The sequence below is a fragment of the Rattus norvegicus genome, chromosome 4, assembly GCF_021556685.1.
Source record: "Rattus norvegicus strain SHRSP/BbbUtx chromosome 4, alternate assembly SHRSP_T2T, whole genome shotgun sequence".
Lineage (NCBI taxonomy): Eukaryota > Metazoa > Chordata > Mammalia > Rodentia > Muridae > Rattus > Rattus norvegicus.
The window spans coordinates 163217950-163239325 of record NC_141537.1 but is presented as its reverse complement, the minus strand read 5'-3'; the positions used below and the strand labels follow the sequence as shown (position 1 = coordinate 163239325).

General features: G+C 44.6%; 2 long non-coding RNA genes and 1 pseudogene across 2 annotated transcripts; 1 reads left to right on the top strand and 2 right to left on the bottom strand.

Moving 5' to 3' along the window:
* The first annotated feature begins 671 nt into the window (after nucleotides 1-671).
* Nucleotides 672-20189, top strand: LOC108350768 (uncharacterized). The gene is made up of 4 exons (XR_015686185.1): nucleotides 672-835; nucleotides 2612-2901; nucleotides 17976-18113; nucleotides 19951-20189. It is a non-coding gene; the product is annotated as an uncharacterized LOC108350768 (long non-coding RNA).
* LOC134478895 (sentrin-specific protease 2-like) lies at nucleotides 5062-6554 on the bottom strand (annotated as a pseudogene).
* Senp2-ps9 (SUMO specific peptidase 2, pseudogene 9) lies at nucleotides 11425-19888 on the bottom strand. Its single transcript, XR_015686184.1, has 6 exons — nucleotides 19691-19888; nucleotides 15084-15233; nucleotides 14713-14918; nucleotides 14050-14157; nucleotides 13286-13357; nucleotides 11425-12324 (listed from the first exon to the last, which is right to left on the bottom strand). It is a non-coding gene; the product is annotated as an SUMO specific peptidase 2, pseudogene 9 (long non-coding RNA).
* Nucleotides 20190-21376: the final 1187 nt, after the last annotated feature.

Sequence of the window (21376 nt, the reverse complement as noted above, 5' to 3'; positions counted from 1 at the left end):
AATGATCACTGCCCAGAGCAATATGGCCTGAATGAAACTTCATATGGACTATTTCAGAAGGACAAAGGATTGATTCTGTTGCAGAGGTTCCTGTCAACCTTCTGGGAGCCTGGAAATGATAACTGTAACATCATGATTATAATGTCAGGCACACTTTGCTCTTCCAAAGACTCCATTGCCTTTAGTGAAGGCCAGCTACATGGAATGGCACACCATGTGAACATGAAGAGGAGTCCTGTGAAAGATCGTCTTCTTACTGAATTTGGTCATCTGCTACATGCTCTCCATAGAGTGGAACGTCCACCAGCATTTTCAAACTACAGCTTTGTGTCCCACCAAGTCTACCCATCCACGGGTCTCTTAAGCTACCCGGCCAGGGTGCTGTTTGCACAGACCATTCTATTAATAGCATTCAAGTCTTTGGTTTCAAAGGAGAGACTTTCTGAGATTTATCCTGGCAATAGAGACATCCACAAGTTCCCAGATGTTTCTTGGTTATTAGAATAACCTGACAGCATCTTTGCTCAGAAAGCAGGTTATGAAAAAAGGTCCTTTAGTCCAACAATCCAGATGTCCTTTCACTGCCATTTGGCATGGGGTATAGCCAGGATCATAAATATTAGATACTTCTAATACTCTATTAAAATGTTAACGGTATTAGAAATTTAAATTATTCTTCCATATCAGAACACAATTTTGCCATTGATGATTTCTTTAATAATATCCTTCATGTCTTCCAGCTCCCAGCTCTACTGACTCCAGATCTGTGGGCTCAGAGCAGTATTGTTGTCGATGGAAAAAGTAGTCAAGAGAAACGCACACACATGCACCCCAGGTTAGCTTCAGACTTACTGTGTAGTTGAGGATTGTCTTGAAAATGCGATCTCCCTGGCCCTGCCTCCCAGGGCTGGATTCGTAAGAATACACATCCATGCCCCGTTTGTGTGTGCCTGGGATCAATCGAGGGCTCTATTCATGCTAGCAAAGCGTGCTAGAACTAGATTAAATCCCCAGTCCCTTAGCTCAGCATTATCAAGTGTATTCTTTAAAAATTATATGCTTGGGGGGCAGGGGCTTGGGGTGGGGTTGGGGAGTTGACTTAACAGTTAAGATCACGGGGTTGGGGATTTAGCTCAGTGGTAGATTGCTTGCCTAGCAAACGCAAGGCCCTGGGTTCAGGCCCCAGCTCAGAAAAATCGAAAAAAACAAACAAACAAACAAACAAACAAAAAAACCAGTTAAGATCACTTGTGTCTCGTGCACAGGAACCAGCCAGGGTTTCAGATGGTGGCTACCCATAATTCCCGATCCAAGGGATCCAGCACCCTCTTCTGACTTCTGAGGATAGTAGTCATACGAGTGTTACCCATACACACAGTCAGGCAAAAAACTTCCACACAGAAAAGAAAGCCACAGCTATTTTTTAATAGTTTCAGAACTTTTATCACCGTATACGTCAAAAAACTGCTTTCTTCTGGTTTTCTTTATATGCTTCCCATGCTTATTGACTCTTTGCATATTACTTGAAAATAATCTATTTTTGTCCATTTTCTTGGGCAGGGGAAGAAGTCCTTAGGTTTTCATTGACTTTTATGGGCTCTCTACTCTCACTATGTGACAAGAGAGATTTTTCTAGTCACGATTGCTATGAATTTTGATACTCTTTGCTCTTTATTTTCTTTGGATTTTGATTTTTAATTTTCAGGACAAGGTCTCCCTGTATATCTTTTGCTGCCCTGAAACTCTCTGATTTGCCTACCTCTGCTGGAACTAAAGGTGTGCCCCACCACTGCCTGGCTTGGTGCTTGTTTTTCGTTATACATCACTTTTTAATTTCTAAAAAAACACCAACAATACCACTCACTCTTCATTGTAATTTCTGATGTATTTTTCGGCTTTAGAAGCTCTTGTACCTTTCTCTTTGCAATTTCCTCATTAATTTTACCTTAAATCTCTCTGCAGTGTGTGCTGTTTTGTATGGACATACATTTATTCTTGTGTTTTCTTAATAACTGATTGGTTTCTAAAATTTTTATGATCAGCCTTCTTTTAAATTATAATTCTTTTTTTCTTTTTTTAAGATTTATTATGTACACTGTTCTGTCTGTATGCCAGCTGAGGGCGCCAAGATCCCATTACAGATGGTTGTGAGCCACCTTGTGGTTGCTGGAAATTGAACTCAGGACCTGTAGAAGCACAGTCAGTGTGTTCAACCTCTGAGCCATCTCTCTAGCCCTATAATTCATTATTTTATGATCATTGATTTGTGTTTTGCCTGCATGTATGTCTGTGTGAGGGTGTCAGATCCCCCGTAACTAGAGGGACAGACAGCTGTGACATGTGGGTGCTGGGAATTGAACCCATGTCCTTTGGGTAAAGCAAAACATCAGTGCTCTTAACAGCTGAGCCATCTCTCCAGTCACTCCTCCCCCAATTTGAAGCTTTACTTACTTTTTTGTTATCAAGTGCATACTCATTAGAAAGCTTGTTTATTGACATGTTTTATTTTTGATTTGTATTAGATTTTAGTTTGTACTATTTAATACTTACCAGTTGGACATTGAAAACCTTCCTTCAAATATGTTACCCCTCCAAACTGTTCATTTTGCAGGTGCTGAGCACTGAACACCAGGACTCACACATCAAAAGTCGGTAAGCTCTCCCATCTTCCACCGAGCTTCAGTTTTTCAGCCATCTCTCCAACTCATGTGATGATCATTGGAAAAGCACATACATCAAAAGTTTGAAAATAGACCCTGCTGATCTTGAGCAACAGCAAGGTTCAGAAGACCCTCCAGAGGATCTTCTGTCCTCAAGGACTTGATAAGAGACTTCTCATTGCAGAAAAACCAAGGACACCTGATTGGGGGAAAAACATACCTACAGAGCAGCAGATTGAAGGTAAGAGAGAACATAGAGGGGAACTACCCTACTGTAAGGCCCTGGACTCTTGTCTCGTGCCCACCTTAATGGAGCTCATCTTAATGGGGCTCTGGGTGTATCTTGGGTCCTCATACTTAGTACTTTGCCAACTGAGCAATTCCCTAACTCTGTGGTGTCTTTCCTATACATCCTCAAGCTGCTATTGACCAAACAGAATTGGGACATTTGTCTCTCCCTAAATCTGGGCATAACTGTTAAGACACTGTTTCCCTTTCCAGTGTCAGTCTAAGTATGTTGTAGTGGTGAGCAGTGGACCGAGTACCCATTTACCATAATATAGAGTTGATTCAATGACAAGTGGCCCTGTGTACAACTGCCCAAACAGCTGCCCAGATATTCTCCCTCTACAACCCAAGTTAAAGGAGCCACTGCTCTCTGAACATTCTAATTCCATTGCAGAGGCTAAGAACAGAATAACAATCATGGATGTGTACAATGTATCCAAGGTTTAGGGTGGTGAGTCATGCCCTCAACACCTGCTTTCAACCTACCCACCCCTTATAGCCTTCAACAATCCTGGTTTTATTAGTATGCCACAAAATAAACAGGAGACACCAGATCTTTGAAATGTGTAAATAACTTTAAACTTTATTGAGTAAAAATTGCATAAACACAACTATAATATAATGAACATAGAAGTTAAATACAAACTATCACATTTAAAATAGGTTAGTGTATAGCTGGGGGTATCAACCCTAAATACTAAATCCCCAACTTCCACATTGGGAATGTTAATCTAATGAAAAACATCTCAAGTTCATCTTAATATAGACCAAAATTTTTAAGGAAAAAATTTAAATTAAGTAGAACTTTTCAAATGAAGAGTTCAGTCCAACCCTAGATTTGAGATAACAAATGGCTGTTTGCCATTATATTTTCTTGAAATCAACTTCCAAATCTAATGTAGTTCTGGGAGAGAATGAGTCTATAAATGACCATGATGCTTTTCTTCATAGTCCTGGATGAGCAGGCAGTAGTTGGGCCACAGTTCTCTACCCTGTATGAGTCAGTCAGTAGAGTACAGTGGTTCAGAACAGCCTAGGTCTGGGCAACCCATTTTCATTTCTTAAACTATTTTCAAACTTAAAAAAAATACTAAAAAAAGTACCACCACTACTCCCAGCTTCAATTTAACAGCAACCAACTCCAGCATTAGAGATGCTACTGAACAGCTCCAGGTTCTTCCTGCTTATGTCCCTCCTGACCTACAGCTAGGGATGACAGGATGAAGGCATTCCTTTTGGAAATAGTTCAAACAAGGACTAGAGTATTGAAAAATGATAATGGCCAAGGATTTCAAGTGAGTTAGGGAAAATAATCAGTGGGGTAGGTTCAGGTAGGAAAAAAATAAGAAAATGAAGAAAAACAAAAACAAAAACAAAAAAATACCGACCAAACCAAAAGGGAGGGAGGGAACCCAACAAAATGAGAAAAGGAACAAAAAGCAATAAATAAATAAATAAATAATAAATAAATAAATAGATAAATAAATAAATAGATAAATAAAACTAAAACCCAAACCCTAAACAAAGAAAAAACAAAAACAAAAAACAAAGCCAAAAACACAAACCAAAACAGAAATTCAACAACACACAAAACACAACATAAACAAAAGCAAAACAACAAAAAACAAAATCAAAAGAATACAAAAACAAAAAACAAAAAATGAAACCAAAAACACAAACAAAAAAAACCCAACAAAAAACAAAAACAAAAACACACAAAATAAAACGTCAAAAAACATACCAACATCACAAAAAATAAAACAACTGAAAAACAAAAGTAAATCAAAAACTCACAAAAGCAAAACGACATAAAGAAACCAAATACACAATCACTAAACAAAAACAAAACACCAAAAAACAAACTACAAAAACAAGAAAACAAAACAAAAAAAACACCAATTCATTGACTAAATCCAGCATTAAAATAGTATTTCTTGATCACGTGGTCCTGACAGAGTTGGACAGTGACAGTTTCTAAGCTGGAGGTAGTTACATGCACTCTAGAGATGGCATTAGGGTGGCAGTCCCACACCCCACGTTAAACAATACTCAAGAGAGTGGGCTCCATCAGGTCAGACAGCGCAGTACCTGTTTTAAATGTCTTCAACTCGTCCCACATGAGGTATATTAGAAACATGGATAGAAAAGAACAGTGCAGGAGCCATAGCAACCAGGAGGATGTTGTTACAGTAAGTGACTGTGCAAGATTTCCCACTCCATCCTCTTCATGAAGAGGGGTATGTGTTGCTGAGAAAAGATCTGAGGTTGTTCTCTAGAGATGTAATCTGCATATTTGCAGATTTCTACAGTCGTTCCCATTCAGTTGTTGAGGAATCTCCTGTGAAGTTAAGCTGTACTGCTTCCACTCAACAGGGTCCAGCTCGATGTCCCTTCGGGTCTTGCTCTCATTTTATAAATATTGGAAGATGGTCTCACAGTTATTTTTTCCTTTCTGACCCATTGAATCGAGGGAGACAATGCTTCTCTTTTTTAAATCGATTATCCCCAGGCTCCAATAGACCCTCTGGTGAATAGGCACCAAGATAAATTCTTTTTCAAAGAGACTGATTCCTCGAGTCCACCTTTTCATAGAATTGTACCGCCATGTTTTAGCTTGGGGTAAAAGAAATTCTAAAGGCATGAAGAGGAGGGTAGCCTTCGTTTTCCTTTCTCTGAACCAGAAGATTCATGTAGAAATTGATGACCTCATCATTGAGCCACTGACCGTTCTTCATGGTCTGGATATCTCCTCGGGTGATTTGCAGTTTGAATCTGCTAATCAGGATTTCATCTTGGGGTCCTGGAACAAATCCCTTCTTAATTTCCTTCTCCATCTTGTGTGTAACTTCTATTTCTCTGTTCTTTTCTTGGTCTGTGAAAGACTTTTTCTCTGCTTCAAGTACTGGCATCTTGTTGGGGAGTAACCTACCACCACCACTGTGCAAGATTTTTGCATTCTCTGTTCCCAGCAAGCCAGGCTCCAAGCTGTTCCCCCTTACAGATTTCTCCTCTGCTTGCCTCTTCTCACTGCTGGTGCAGAAAATCTCTGTAGATGGTTCTCGATATCCCTGAGATGTTTCTTATCCATGAGGTTGCCTTGTCATGCCAGGTTTGTTCTTCAAGGTGTTGTAAAGGTTGGGTGAGTCCTGTGTGGGTCGGACCTCACACAATGGCCACATTGAAGGTGTTCAGGTAACTTTCTGTACTTTTCCTTTCTGGTCTTTGATCTTTTCCCTCCAGGAAAGAATAGGGCTGCTTTCGACCCTTGCCATCATAAGTAAACTTCTTCTCAGTTATAGCCTGCTATGGAAGATACTCTAGGGGATTCAGCTTTCTTGAACTCTCTTCTTGGGGTATCTGTCCCTGACCCTTGCCTGGCTGTTCTTTTTGAAACGCTAGGTCTTGATGCTCCTGAGGGGTCTTCTTCAGAGCCTTGCCAGGCTCCTGAAACACACTCTGTGTTCCAACTTGGCAATTCCTTGATGGACCTTGTCCCAAAGCTTCAGACTTGGTCTCTGTCCCACTTTTGTCCAGGTGTTTCCTTCTTCGACCTTTTCCTGAAGCTTTCGTTTTCATCTCCACCCTGGGCTCTTTAGGTCACCACATGGAGACCAGCATTGATACATTTTTCGAGGATTCCAACTTTCAAATTTCCAAAGGAAAAGCAACCATATGCCTGGCTCTGGGTGGGTACTCTTGGGTTGTTCCAGCCGAGGTACCAGGTCTATTGGGCTCTGCTTTATGGAGTTGATTTGCATGTCAGGGTCAGTCAAAGACGTGTAAATTTGGCAATCAGAAACCTAATTCGTGAATAGCCAGATGTTGGGAGTTCACCAGGTTCCACTCTGGGAACCTGTGGGGAATTCTAAGAATACTTCCTCAGAAGTATCCTTCTAGGGGGCTGTAATCAGCTAAATGCCTAAAACTTTGAAATCAGACTGATTGTCCTAGTCAAATCACTAGTAGGGCACAGGTCTAACATAGTAGCTGCCACTTCGGAGGCAACCTCACGAAATGATACCTAAATTAGGGGGTTGCCCCTAATGACAGCCTTCAGGTTCCATAGCTGGTTTTGATATCACCTGAAAGAACGCAAACCAACGTTCTTTGGAGGGTGGACGCCCTCCCCTACCCCAACTAGGTCCAGGATTTCAAAGCGCTTCCTTGCCGGACTGGGATGTTTGAATGAATTGATACATAGCCCAGTTCACTTTGGCAGAGCAGAGTTACCTTGAACACCTCAGCTTAATTTAACTGGTCCTGACTAGTACATTTGCCTTTTAGGAACCTGCCCCATCATGGTCAAGTATAGGAAACAAAATATAAGTGCCCTTCAACATATCTTCTCACAATGTGCTGGCTAATTACAAAGAATACATAGAGTTTTATAGTTATAAAACCTCGCAGGTACTAAACTTGACAAAATCTTTTTCTCTCCTGGATAAAGAACCCAGGACAGACCAAAGTGCCCATACCACCAAAGTCCTACTTGGTGAACCAATGGGTTTTATTGGGGTTACTTATAGGAATATGGGTGAGGGGTTCCTAACAGGAGCAGAAATGACTCAAAGACAGCTGCATCCCCAAGGCCCACCCCAGCATGGTGTCAGCTCACAAAAGCTGGAGACCTGGAGAAACTGCACAGCCTGTAGATGGCTTAATGTCCTTTCCAGGTGCCTCAGTTGGTCTAAACTTCTTCAAGACAGCTGGTCTGAGGTTGGTTCCTTTGAGAGTCTTCTTTGCAGCTCATCTTGCTTTCACTCTGACAGGGCAAGAGCCTAGTGAATCTGATCAGTTCAGGGACAGTTTTGACACTTTTTGAATTGCCTTCCTTTCCTGAGGAGCTTCCCTTCTGCGTGAATGAAAGGTGGTGAAAGGAAAATTATACGAATTTAAGGTTTAAAAATATAAAATTAAAAGAGTAAGCCCCAAAAGCCACAGACTCAGGGCTAAGCCCTGCCACCAGGAATAGCAGGCCATAAAGATAAAGAAAAGGAATGCAGGATCCAGCCCAGGCTATCGGGACTGATTCATGGGCCATCCGGCAAGAAGACATCCCCCCAGTTTACTCAGGGTCATACTTTAACTAGGTTCATGGGCCATCTGGCAATAAGACATCCCCCCCAGTTTACTCAGGGCCATACTTTAACTAGATGTCCTCCAGACCCTGATAAGCCCCTGACTTTTAGCACGTACTCTTCTTCTTCTTTGTAACCTCACTGCTATGTTTAAATGAGCCAATTGTGTGTGACCGTGCCAAAATCCCCTAGCTTTCCCTATATAAACCCCTGACTTTTGAGTTTCGGGGTCGACTCCCCTGTCTCTTGCGTGAGATATGTGTCGGCCCAAAGCTTCGTTGTTATTAAACGGCCTCTTGCTTTTACATCAAGACCGGTCTCTCGTGTTTCCTGGGGCACGCCATCCCGCGACTTGAGCGAGGGTCTTTCAGTGGAATGGTTAAGTGTTTCAGTATTAGAGGAAACTTGTGGAACTGGTACCAATTCACCAAGGTGGATACATTGTCCTAAGAGAATAAAGAATACCTCACCATTGTCAATAGGCTCCATTGAGAAAGATACCTTCTTACTTCTGCTACAATCCTAGCAATAATGCAAGCCCTGAACTCCTCCCTAGAAAACAGTAGGAAGGACAAATTGGAGCTGGAGTTACAGAGGTGTGTGTTGTCCCTGGGTCCTGGAATCTGAACTCCAGCCGCCATGATTAAACAGCAAGCCCTTTAACCACTGATCCATCTCTGGGTCCTTGAGCAGCTCCGTGGTCTACTCTCAAAAGTGTGGAGAGGTTTTCACAAAAATGTGAGAAAAAGTATTGTTTGCTTTTTCCACTGAAAATATCAACAAACTGTGAAGTATGTTTATACCAATGTTTTATTGTGAGGGGAAAATGTACCTTTTTCTGTAAAAGGTATGAATTTCTTGTGATTTTTTTACCCAGGAGTCATCTTGTTTGTACCAGGCTTTTTTCTCTTCTTTCTAATTACACCTTGGAGGGATCTGTTCCCATACCAAGAAGGAAATTTTCATATTACCACATCGGTCTTACATTACCTAACAGGGCAGTTTCTGTGATGGTGAACATTATGTTAGAGGATAAATTTATTGTGCTAGGTCATAAAAACAGAATTGTTTTTTGCTAGTTTAAGCCATGAGGAAATGAGTCTATCTGAAATGTACCCTGCCAGGTAGCCAAAGATGGACCATTTCCTGGTGAGACTGAGCTACTCTTCAAAAGTTGCTGATTTTTGCAAAATATTTCAGTGCCTCAGCTATTCCTAGAGTGATTGGTCACGAAATTAAACAGGCTAAGTTCTGCTTTTTACACAATCCAGGACAGCCAAGGCTACACAGAGAAACGCCATCTCAAATGAACAAGCAAAGAAACAAAGAAGCAAACCCTGAGTCTTTGATTTTACCATTGTATTGATTAAGGTAAAATGAAGGAATGAAAGAGAATTGGTGTTGCTGGTCAGTGGTAACTAACAACTTTTATCTTGACACTTAGGTGACAGTCTGGTCTGCATGGTAGGTTCTAGGGCAGCCAAACCTAACATCAAGTCCTTGTCTTGGGAAAGCAAGAGCAGACACAGAATCAGACTTCTCTAAGTCATTTGTAGGAAAATGAGTGGACTTAGAAATCATGAAATAATGTCAAACAAAGTAAGGTCAACCCAGCGAGGCAAATGCAGTCTTAAACACTTACACACGCACACACACACACACACACACACACACACACACACACACACACACACACACTCATGCAGATGTGTAAAAGAATTCCTGAATTGAAATTCAAAAGAATGTGTCAGTGAGATGACTTGGTATCTGCCCCTGACTCCAAGCCTATTGATTCACACATTAGAAGAAGGGAACCAGTACCCGATACCCAAAAGTTGCCCTTTGGCTCTCTCATGCTTCCTCTGGCATGGGTGTACTCATGCACATCAAATAACTTCCCTCCCAAAACTAAAGAGCCGAATGGTTGACCTTCTGGAGATGCTTACCAAGTTCAGTATCACACGCACCTGGAGGACATCTGCCATGGTCTGTGGGGACCCAGCTATCTCTTGAGTTAGCAGTAGAACTTACCATTATCTATGTGTTTGCGGAAGGCACAAGTTACAGGGTCACAGGCTGATGTCAGGGTTTGAAAAAAATCCTGTGGGGCCGCACAGTGTGAGGAAGGGTTGGATTCTCTGATGCATGAAGATGTCTAGGTTGTAGTAGAAGCCTCTGGACATTGAAACTGCTTGAGATGTGAGACGTCTACCAGAGAAAGCTCTAGGTATGCAGCAGAGCCAACTCATGGGAGAGGCCATAAGTGCAAATGGCAGAACAGGGGGGCTTGAATGCCTAGACTCTTGCACCTCAGATATCTCCTTATCCCTGGATGTCAGATATGGAACTGTAGAATCTTGTGTTTACATTCCAGAGTTGCAACCTTTTTCTTTAAAGGTTTTGTGGCTATGCCTCTGTGTATATGTGATCTCGTGTGTATGGGTCCCCATGGAGGCAGGAAGAGAACCGAAGAGGGCATGACTTGCTTAACATGGGTGCTGGGAGATGAACTCCTGTTTTCTGTCAGAGCAGCAAGTTCTCTTAGCCACTGAGTCTTCCTCTTTCCAGCACCGGGTCTCTTCTTGCTGCTCTCCCCTGCTGTCTCTTTGACATGGGAATGTCTACTCGGCTTTATGATGGGTGGGAACTGTGTGGTTTTCCTTTCTGATGGTGTAAGGTTTATAGATCTATGTGGCCTCATTTCTGATTTTGCAGGGCTCATAGCTCAGATTACCACAGAAGAGGCTATACTCTGGGCACTTCTGACTGCATGCGCATGACCCTCTCTGGGCCAGGGATGTGTTTTGAGTCTGCAGTGAATGGAGTTCCCAGTCCTCAGCCTGTGGCTCTATTTTGTAGGCAATGGAGCTTTTAAGAGGTATGGGGCTTGTCAATGACAATAAGACTAGGGGCAAGTCCTTGAAGGTTATACACACTCCTGGTTTGGGCTTGTGGCATTGGTTTCCTGTCCCATGCCATCTGAACAGCCACCATCTTGTCTCCTTAGTACTAGATGGACTCATTCTGCCATGCCTACCCTGCTATGAGGGACTGGGATGGCGATATAAATCTCTCCTCTCTTAGGCTGTCTGCAGTATTTAGTTACAGCAAACTTAAAGTAATTTATACACTATGCAACCAAGAATTAATTCACATGCACCCACGTGGGCAGCTATGAACTTAATTCTCACTGTTTTGGAAGCAAACCAGAAAGACTGGCACCGAGCCAGGATTCGGGGATAGCAGAGGCTCTCCCATGCCTGCCATGAACCAATTGTTTTTTTCTTCTCTCCTTCTAGTCCTTCCAGGTCAAAGGTTCTTTCACTGAGCTGTACCCAAGTCCTGCCCCCATTTTTCTTTTCTTTTTTTTGATAGTTGAAAAAAATCCATTCATAAAATTTTTATTCTGCTCACACGAACTTTAATACAAGTGTTCTTAACATTGTGCTTGGATTGTCATGAAAATATCATAAGACATTAAAGGCAACATCTCAATCTATTTCCATGTTAATTATTTTTTAGAGCACATACATGTTAAGTATCAAAAAAGAAAATTACAAAAGTCAAAAACCAAAAAGCTAAAAGAAGAAGAAAAGAAGCTTAACCCATGGGACTTTGTTTACAGCTGTCTTTGTTTAAGGCTTTTGTTCACACACGGGGGCCAGGAACACCAAGCAATTCCTTTTTACTGCATCTTTACTTTTACATTTGTTCTTAGATTGCCTAAGACATTTAGATACAAATAAAATATGTAGCAAAAGTTACAAAAGCAAGTAACTTTTCTAATAATGGAATGTGAACTGTTTCTTCCCTAGAGTAAATTGCTTCCCAGCTTTGTCTAGAGAGCACTGGTAAAGGGTGTTCAGGTGGAGACAGGTGATTTCAATGTGCATGCAGCCACTGGACGTTTGTGCCACAGGGTCACAAGTGGTACCTACAGACAGTTCACTCCAATTATCCCTTTTGTTTCCTACCAACCAGCACAAAACCAATAGGTGTGCAGTTTTCTTTGCTTAGACACTGGCCCTTCCGAACCTACAATGTACCAAGAGTACTATGCTAAACATGCATAACCCCTGTAAAATTCCCACATTATCCATATTGGTGAAAATGAACTTAAGTCTACTGGCTCTCCTTGTCTGCCCCTGGACCCATTCTTTGAAAGTCCTGTTCTCTGGTCCTTGGAACCCTAGGACACACCAGCAGACAACACACCTTCCTCTGTCTCTGGAAGGCAGACCTCAACACCAACATCGATGACCAGTGCCTTCTATGGAGTCTCCAGCCAGTATGAGAGCCTGGAAAACATGATTATTACCTGTTCTACTAAGGTCTGCTCATTTGGCAAGCAAGTGGTGGAGAAAATTGAGATAGGATCCCACCCAGTGGGTGTAGGGCAAATGGGGGTGGTCTGTGTGCTCCCTTTCACTGGTCTCCTGGGAGCAGGATCGCTAATGGAGGCCCTGGGCAGAGGTGGGCATCCTGTCCCTTCCACACACCATGCCTTTAAGGAAGTACATCTTTAGGATTAGGCATGAGGCATCTGATAAGTTACTGATTTAATTGCCTGTCCCTCCCCTCAGATCCCTTACTGAATCTTCTGGCTGGGATCCTTTCAAAGCTTCCTGGAAAGCACTCCACATCCTCTAGAGCAGGGTGGCCCAGTCTAGCCCAAGTATTTCTCCCTAATCCATCTGTGTCTTTGCCAGCCTGGCTGGGATCTAGGAGAGGCCTTTCCCAGTCACAGAGCTCCCTAGTGGCAGAGGCAGGTAAGATGGGTGTTCAGGGTGTGTTTGCTTCTTGCTCTTTCCTCCTTAAGTACTGAAACTTTCAGTCCCTTTGCTCTAGTCCTTTCGACTTTTGTAAGAGCCTGGGTGTGGGAGGCAAGTACTAGACCACTGAGTATATGCTCAGTCAACCCCAGTCCTCCTCTCCCTCCCTCCTCTCCCTCCCTCCTTCCAGCTCTCTTTTCCCTTCTTCCTTCCTCCTTCTTCCCTCCCTCTTTCCTTCCTTCTCCCTTCCTTTTTTCTTTCTGTCCTTCCTTCTCTCCATTCCCACTTCCTTTCTTCTCTCCTTACCTCCATCCTTCCCTTCCCTCCCTTCCTCATGCTTTCTCTCCCTCCCTTCCTTCCTCCCTCCTTCTCTCCGTCCCTCCCTCTCTCCCTCCCCCTCCCTCCCTCCCACCCTCCTTCCCTTTCTTCCTTCTTTCCTCCCTTGAGATAGTCTTCAGATGCTCCCATCCCAGAACACTAAGCTTACCTTCCAATTGTGGAGAGCCCCAGAAACCTTCCACTTGGGCAGAATTTCCTGCTTCTCTTCAGGGCAGGCAGCCTGTTGGTGAGCACAAGTTTAGAAAATCTGTGTTGATCTCTATACACCTTCTTGAGCCCCACTTCCTGTTGGATGTTTAAGGGTGTGTTAACACCCACTCACCCCCTTATCTCTAAGGGAGCATCAGCTTGTCCTCACTATCCACTGGTTCCAATAGCTGTGACATTCCAATCCTGTTGTGTAATGACAAAATGGCACCAAGGCCTCCACCCCAGCATACCTGTGACCCTAAAGTCTATGACTCTGTGGAATGTTTAACATTGTGATGTGGATGAAGAGACACATGCAAGATGGACACTAGCCACACCCTCCAGGGTGAACCCAGGCATACCGGTCAATGTCACTGACCTGTGGGTCTCTGAAGGGGGTCCACCCACTAATCAGACTTCCAAATTTCACTGGTTTGCCCTGGGATATTATAGAAGATTATTTGTATATTGTTGAAAATAAAACACATCTTGTGGCATTAAAAAAAAAGACATTGTGCAAAGGGCCAATCTAGTCACCTCCTGACCCGCAGTGATCTGAATGGATGGTGTTCTCCACCTGGGTTGACAGCCACCTCATATCAAACAGCTAGGTGCCAGGCAGGACCTGAGAAGGGACCTTTGCTTTGGGGTCGCAATCCCAGAATTGGCAGGAAGCTATCATAACTGTTAGTGCCACTGAGGCCCACCCATGTAAGTGCTCACCGTGTTGGGAGTGCAGTCCAGTGGTGGCAGTGGGCCTGTGCACGTGTGCTGTGTTTTGTTTCGTTTGGTGCTGAAGATTTGCCAGGGCTCAGCAGCTAAGCGTCTGTCCTGCTTCCGAAAGGCAGTTTTTACAAAGCCCCTCTAGTTATTTACTTTCATTAAACGCATCGAGGTGCCCATGTCGCTATGCAGTCGTCATCCCACAGGTCATCCCTCTAGCTCCGGGGCCAACAGCATCCAGCACCGAGGTTCATGCCCTTGGCCGCTCCATCTCAAAGGTGCTGGTACCCTCCCCCACCCCTAGTGTGCAACGCCTGCCCTCCTGCCCATCTCATTGCTGCTACTTCCGGGTCTTTTCCTTTTCCTCTCCTGGAAGTGTCTGCCTGTCTTGTCACTGACAAAGGGGAGAGGCCTGACTTCATATCCAGGAACCTCCTAGGATGGGCCTGGGCTGGAGGTGAAGGGATTCTAAGCCTCTGTTGTTCTTTCTGCAGTGGCAAAGCATGGGTCAGTGGCTCCAGACTGAAGCAAGGCTTGGAGGTAGGGCTTTCTGCTTCAGGGCCAGCATTTCCAGCAGCCTGACCTCTATGGCTTCTTCAGCTTCTCTATTAGTACCCTTACTCCTCTGCTCAGCCCTGTGAGGAGAGAATGTTTGTACAGTACCTGAGTCTTGTAGTGCCAGTTAAATGATCAAGTCCTCAGCCCCTTGCCTCTCTCCCTCTGGAGGGCCTGGATCTGTCTCTCCTCTGCCCTCTCACGGGTTTCTGGTGTCTGCTTCCCCAGATGGAGCCAGCTCTTATAGCCAGCAGCCTCAGGAAGAAAGTCATAACCTGGGCATGTTTCTGTGTGCCAAGGACTCATTGATGCATCTGTGAGGATGTAGCAGTGGGCAGGGCAACATTGTGGGGATGCTGCAGAGGTGAGGAGACAAGGGCTCTGGAGGCAGTCTTGGTTGACTTTGTTGTGCAACATTTAGATAAATGTTGTAGTGCCTCAGTAACCCCATCAGTAAAATGGGTATAACATTCACCTACCTGGTGTATGGACAGTGCCTCACACAGTGCTGAGCACATCCACATGTTCAATAAATATGCACCGGTAGTAACCATGGGAACTTCAACTCCAGCTAAGTATCCAGGCCAGAGAACTATGCAGTGGGGTAGGGTGGTCCCTGCAGCAACTGCCTATCACAGAGAGGAGGGATCAGAGGGTCTCAGAGAAGGAATAGCATGAGGGAACAGATTATGAGATGAAAGTGGCTAATATTTACCGGTGTTATTTCTCTGGTTTTGGTGTTGGGGCCAGGGTAGGACACAGGTTAAGTGACCATGACACTATGCAAATAAGCCTATGGGAATAGGTTGGCAACATCTCAGATGAGGAAGACAGACTGAGCGACCCAGGCATTCTGGAACCCCAAGTTCCTTCTCCTAAACAAAGCAATTTAACACATACCCTGCTGCCTACCACGTTAGGATGATGGCCAAACACAAGCCTCCTTCCTTCCTATGGTGGTGAGTAGAGGTCCTGCCATCAAACGGAGTCAGGGGTCCCAGAATGTCTACTGCATCCCTGGCCTTTGTCAGGATTCACCAGTCCACATGCAGGCCTGTGTTTGCAGTTTCCCTCCCCCTGTCCAAATCCTAGCCCTGGCCTCCTACCACTGCCCGGGAGCACACTCTTGGAAGCACCAGCCTCAGACATTTCAGATATCTAGGGAGTCAGTCACTTGGGATATGAGGGGTACAACCTTTTCCTACTGGAAGCAGGTCAGTGCACATGTTTGGGTCCCAGTGTGTGTTATTTTTTCCTGTGTTAAGTGACCTCAGTGGTCTAATGGAAAGTTACCTTAGAAGACTGTCTTACTGCCTCTCCATTCAAGTCAACAGGGCACCTCCCTTATCCCACCAAGCTGGTACTAGGCTGAAAACATTTAGCTTTTTAAGATGAGGTCTTCCCTCTTCCCTGGGCTATTCTCTCCAGTGATCGTCCTGCCTCAGCTTCACAAGGAGCTGGGACTATGGGTTCTCCACACTGAGCTCTGCACTCCTATATTGAAGACTGAAAAAGCAGGGCTCACAGAGCTTTGGGAATTGGGTTCTGGTTTTATTGTAGTTTTTTCCTTTGCTTTGTGAGTGGTTGTTTGACTTCTGAGGTGTGGCAGGCTCTGGGAATGTGACTATGAACAGAATAGTCAGGGTGTCTCTGAGCTTGCCTTGGACTGAGGTGGGGGTGAGGTGTGGTTGGAACCAAGTTAAGGAGATTTGTAGGAAATGGGAAGTGGGGGAAGGCGGGTACCCAAGGTCAGCTTCACTTTAGGGGAGGCTGCTGAGTCTTGGCCCCTGCACTGACTCCTGAACTGCAGACAAGTGGATCCAAAGGAAGGAAAATTCTGAGGAAGTATTGAGAGGCCTGGAGAAAGGGACGGGACGGTGTGCCCCAGGGGTATGCTGTCTGACCTACATTGAACTTAACCCAAGCTAACAGGCCAGGTAGGAAGGCAAGCAGTTCAGTCTTTGTGTCCCCTGCACTCCCCTGTAGATGTGCACTTTGGAATGCTCTGAAGATGTTACCTAGAACTGGGGGTGTTAAGCAAGGGAGTACATTCTTTTGATGTTATTTTAGAAGAGAGCTCTGGAGCATTGGGTTCGTACAGAGGAGCAGGTGGAAGTTTTGGGGGGTGTGAACTCATCCAGCCTGCTCCCCTGGGTGTCTGTGGGTGGAAACTATTTGTTTTCTGGGTCTGTTCCACTTGGCAATTAGTCTAAAGGCAAGAGAGAGTGGAGGTGGCAGGGCCACCCAAATCATTGGGCCTGTGAGATGAGCAAGGGTCCCCAAAGTCCTAGGGAGAGTGAGCCCTCCATCCTGGGAGTGGAAACCTTCTTGTGTTATCTAGTTAGCAGGAAATGTCAGAAATGGCTGTAGGGACAGGTGAGAGGTCTTTTGCCTCACAGGGTCTCACACTGATGGGGAAGATTGTGCCAACCAAGTGTCACAGGAATGGAAAGTGTGTGTCCACCCCAACCACATCCCACCCCGACCCAACACAAATAAACGAAAACACCAAAAAGGAAAAAAATGAATAAACACACACACACACACACACACACACACACACACACACACACACAGAGAGAGAGAGAGAGAGAGAGAGAGAGAGAGAGAGAGCATGTGTATGCATGTGTACAAATGGTTGTGTCCTAGACCTCTGCAATAGGCCTTCTGTCCCTAGGCTATGGTGTACCTAGTCTTTCCCAGACTAGGGACAGAGTCATATGGCAGAGGTTAGAGGACTGAGGGAAGCCTGGGACATGGACCTGGGGCAGTGTAACCCTTATTTTGGTACCCAGGCACAGAAGAGAAACACCAGAACAGTGGGAGCTTCCCCCAGGTTTCTACCTGGTGGCCACCTGGGCCGAAACCTATCCTGAAATCCTCTTAGAGCTATAGTAGCAGGGGTCAGTGGCACCTCAGATAACCCATTTTACAGATCAAAAAGAAAACGACCTTTACCCCAAAGGCTTAACTCTTTATAGAATGTAGCTAACTGATCTGCCCAGCCAAGCACTTGGCTGCACAGCTATGATCCTCTATTCCTAACCCCTGACGCCAAGAGGCAGAATGACACCACCATGACTTACACAGTGGAGCCTAATCTCTTAAATAAATATCTTCAAATAATTGTCTGCGAACTGGCTTTTGTATATAGACATTTTGAATTAAAAAGGGCACAGGTATGTGTGTGCCTTCCTGGACAGCGAGAACCCAGACAGTGTGAATGGAGTCCTTCTTTACACTCTACAGAAGTCTAATATTCTATTTTATGATTTTTATACTTTTTCTATGTAAACCTTCTTCATCTCTTCAGTCTTCAGTGAAGTTTGCTAATATACAGATGTCTGTGTTCATGTGATTTCCTTTTGCAGGAATGGAGTTCTGTGCCTGTTACAGAGCACACACACCAGCAGTGCACAGAGGACAGGTGGACTGGAGCACACAAACCATCGGTGCATGCAGGGCAGCTGTGCACTGGAACATACAGACCAGAGGTGCACGCAGGGCAGGTAAGCACTGGAACAGGCCCTGCAGAACCAAGCCTATGGGAGCAGGAACTGAACTTAGTACTGAAGAGTTAGAATGCTCTTGGAAAGGGCACACTAGGAGGCTGGCCATGGTTCCACAGCAAGAACAGGCACTTTACTCAGATCAACCACTCTACTGTGCTAAACTGACCTAGTGTGGGCTTCAGAGAGGCCTGATGCCTGATGAACCTGCTGCACTTTCTCCCTTGACTCCTGGTCCTGAGCAGGGATGCATGGGCCTTGCCTGGATGCCTGGGCCTGCCCTTTAGTGGACACCTTCCTCCCTGGACCAGACTCAGGAAGGACAGCAGGTTCTTATTTGGGTTGGGAGTTGGGGCCATGACTGAGAGGAAAGTTGTAGCTGAGAAGAGAAGCTGTGGTTAGCCCTGTGCTGAGACATGGTACATTTACAGAAAGAAGAGGAGAAGCAGGAGTGTGATTGGTTCTCAGTGGTAAAGCAAAAAGGTTTTAGAGTCAGGGGAGGTCAGCAGCTGCTATTCAGAGGGAGATGAGAGAGACGAAGATGAGGATGGAGAAGTGACCACCTATGTAGAGACCCTTGTCTCCTTTTCAAGTAAGAGTACTGGACCCTTTTTTATTTAGACAGAATAAACCATGTTATTCCCAGATTCCATTGTTTAGCTAGTGGAGGTAAGCAGAAGAAAGATTTCCAGGCCAGACTTAAGAGGGAGGGGCACATACTTTGTTCTAAGGAATTGTAGGGAGAATGGTGTAATGGCTGGATGTAGTCTGAATATGTAGCAGTGTAACTACACTGGACTCTGAGATGACCTTAGAGTGGCAACTACTCAGGACATAGCAGAAAAACCATAGTGTTACACTGTTCTCATGGATTTCATGTGAAATACATTTTTCATGTTTAAGTCATTTTATTGTGGAATGACCTGATACTATTTTTCGAATTAGGGGTCAAACTTATTTCAAATCTACCACATTATTCAATCTGGTAGCAAATTTGTAGGCAACACAGTTAAGGCAAAAGGAGTTGATGATGATGATGATGATGAGGTTTTGATACAAAGTTGCCACCCTGTCTCAGCCTTCCTAAGGCTTCTGTTACAGGCATCCGCGGCCATGCTCTGCTCCTCCTTGCACTTCAGTTTACAAAACCCTTCTAAAACGTTTTAAAGCTGGATGTTCACAGCTGCACTGTGCTCCTACATATATTCTTTTCATGGATGAAGAGGCAGGGAGAGCAGTGACTAACCTCAACTAGCATCATGGCCTCAGTGTGTATTGTCCCTACAGGCCAGTGTGTTTGAACACTTGGTCCCCAGCTAGTGGCACTGCTATGGAAGGTTTCAGATCCTTGCTGGTCATAGTATCCTAAAGGCAAGGCTTGAACATTACAAGCCAGCACAGTGCCACCCTGAACTCTCTATGTCTTGATCTATCTAGAGGTGACCGAGCTGAGCCACCTGTTCCACAGCCCCTGGCGAGAGCTGGTTGTGTAACCTTATCTACCACAACATACGGGATTCCCACAAACCACACTTTGCTTCTCTTTGGTGTTTTATCCCAGTAACCAAAAAACATACCTTGAAAATACATTGCAGACCTTCTGCCTCCCTTGTTGCCTCAGTCAGCTCTCTGGAAAGCAAGTGGGCTGATGTTGGGTGGTCAGGTTTTGTCTGAAGCTGGGTGAGAGACTGAAAACCCCAGAAAGGAGACAAGGTAGAGGTCAGACTAGTACAGTTGTGGAGCACTTGCCTAGTATATGTGGCCGTAACTTGTATCTAGGAAAACAAAACAAAAAAATTAAAACAACATGAAGAAAGCTTTCTTTTTTTATTTTTAGTACAACCTGTAACTTGTGGTTAAAAGAATTCCACTGCTGTAAGGATGATGTGTTGCCCAGGAGGCTGTGGAACTGCAGGAGAAGACAACAGCGGATGACCAGCTCCATTGGAGGGAAACGTATCCCGCTGGCAGTCGGGGGAGCACATTCTAGAAGGAATTGGAAGTCCTCAGATGATTGCCTGAGTCTTTTGAGTGTCAGACTTTATTTATTTTTTTAAATACAATTTTGAAAGGATTAATGTTTGCTGTTTTTTCCATCCTGTACCCACAAGGCCAAGCTGGGAGTTAGAACTTTGTCATAATGCTTTCATTCTGCCTTTTTCCTTTAGTAACATTGGTTCCAGATAGGATTTCACATAGCTCAGGTTGGCGTTGAACTGAAGATTTAGCAAAAGATCATATTTAACCCCCAATAGTGGAAAAGATTGGGATTTCAAATGTGTGCTACCACCATTGTAACACAGAAGGGACAGTGCAGACTTAGTGGGATTCTTTCCATTCTTCCTTGAAACCTAGATCTGAGTCCTGTCAGGGACACCGAGGCAGGTGCATGCCAGCTCTTTGGCGACAGTGCAGACACGGAGTCCTGGCTTCAGGCTGATTACCAGGTTCTCACTTCTTTTGCAGAAGGACTTATGGCTTCTACATCCACATACTATATTTTCAGGTACTGACCTGGGGAGCAAGAAGCCCCAGAAACCCCATTCTGTCCAGGCACCATGGCCCCTGTAACCTTGACTCGCCCACCAAAGCTTTACTCTGAAAGCACATTAAAGCAAGCTTCCAATGCCTGCTCCCGGGTGGTCTGGACCCCTCCCAGCTCTGATCTACCCACTTGCTCTTTCTCTTCTTCTCTCTGGTCTGGGATTCCTGGCTGTGCACCCTGACTTTAATATTTGCTTCTGAGTTCCCTGCTTTGGTAACTCACCACATTCCCTTATAGTTTTGGAGGTGTGGGGTTTGGGGACTCTGGATTTTGTTGATCTGCACTCTCCTATGTGCCCTGCTCTGACTTTGTACCTAGTTGTCTCTTCATGAGGAACATTCTCTCTGGTTTGTGCTCTCCCCAATCCTTCGGCTAAGCTAGTATTGGAAGTGGCCTTGAAGTGGTCTGTGGTACCCAAGTTCTTCCCCTGTGAGGGACACACACACACACACACACACACACACACACACACACACACACACACACGCATGCTCCCGCGAGCATGAGTGCTTCACATTTTACAGCTCTCACTCTGTTCAGGAAGGCTCTACTCTCCCTAGCTGCTAAGGATACCTTTGAGAAGAAAACCTAAGCCCCTGCCCTCAAAGAGCATTCTCATGGATGTCACAAAGTCTTTCCTATTAACCCTACTTGAAAATGGCAGCAATTGAATCCAACCCTTAACTAATTTTTCGATCTATTCTGTATTAGAAGACTA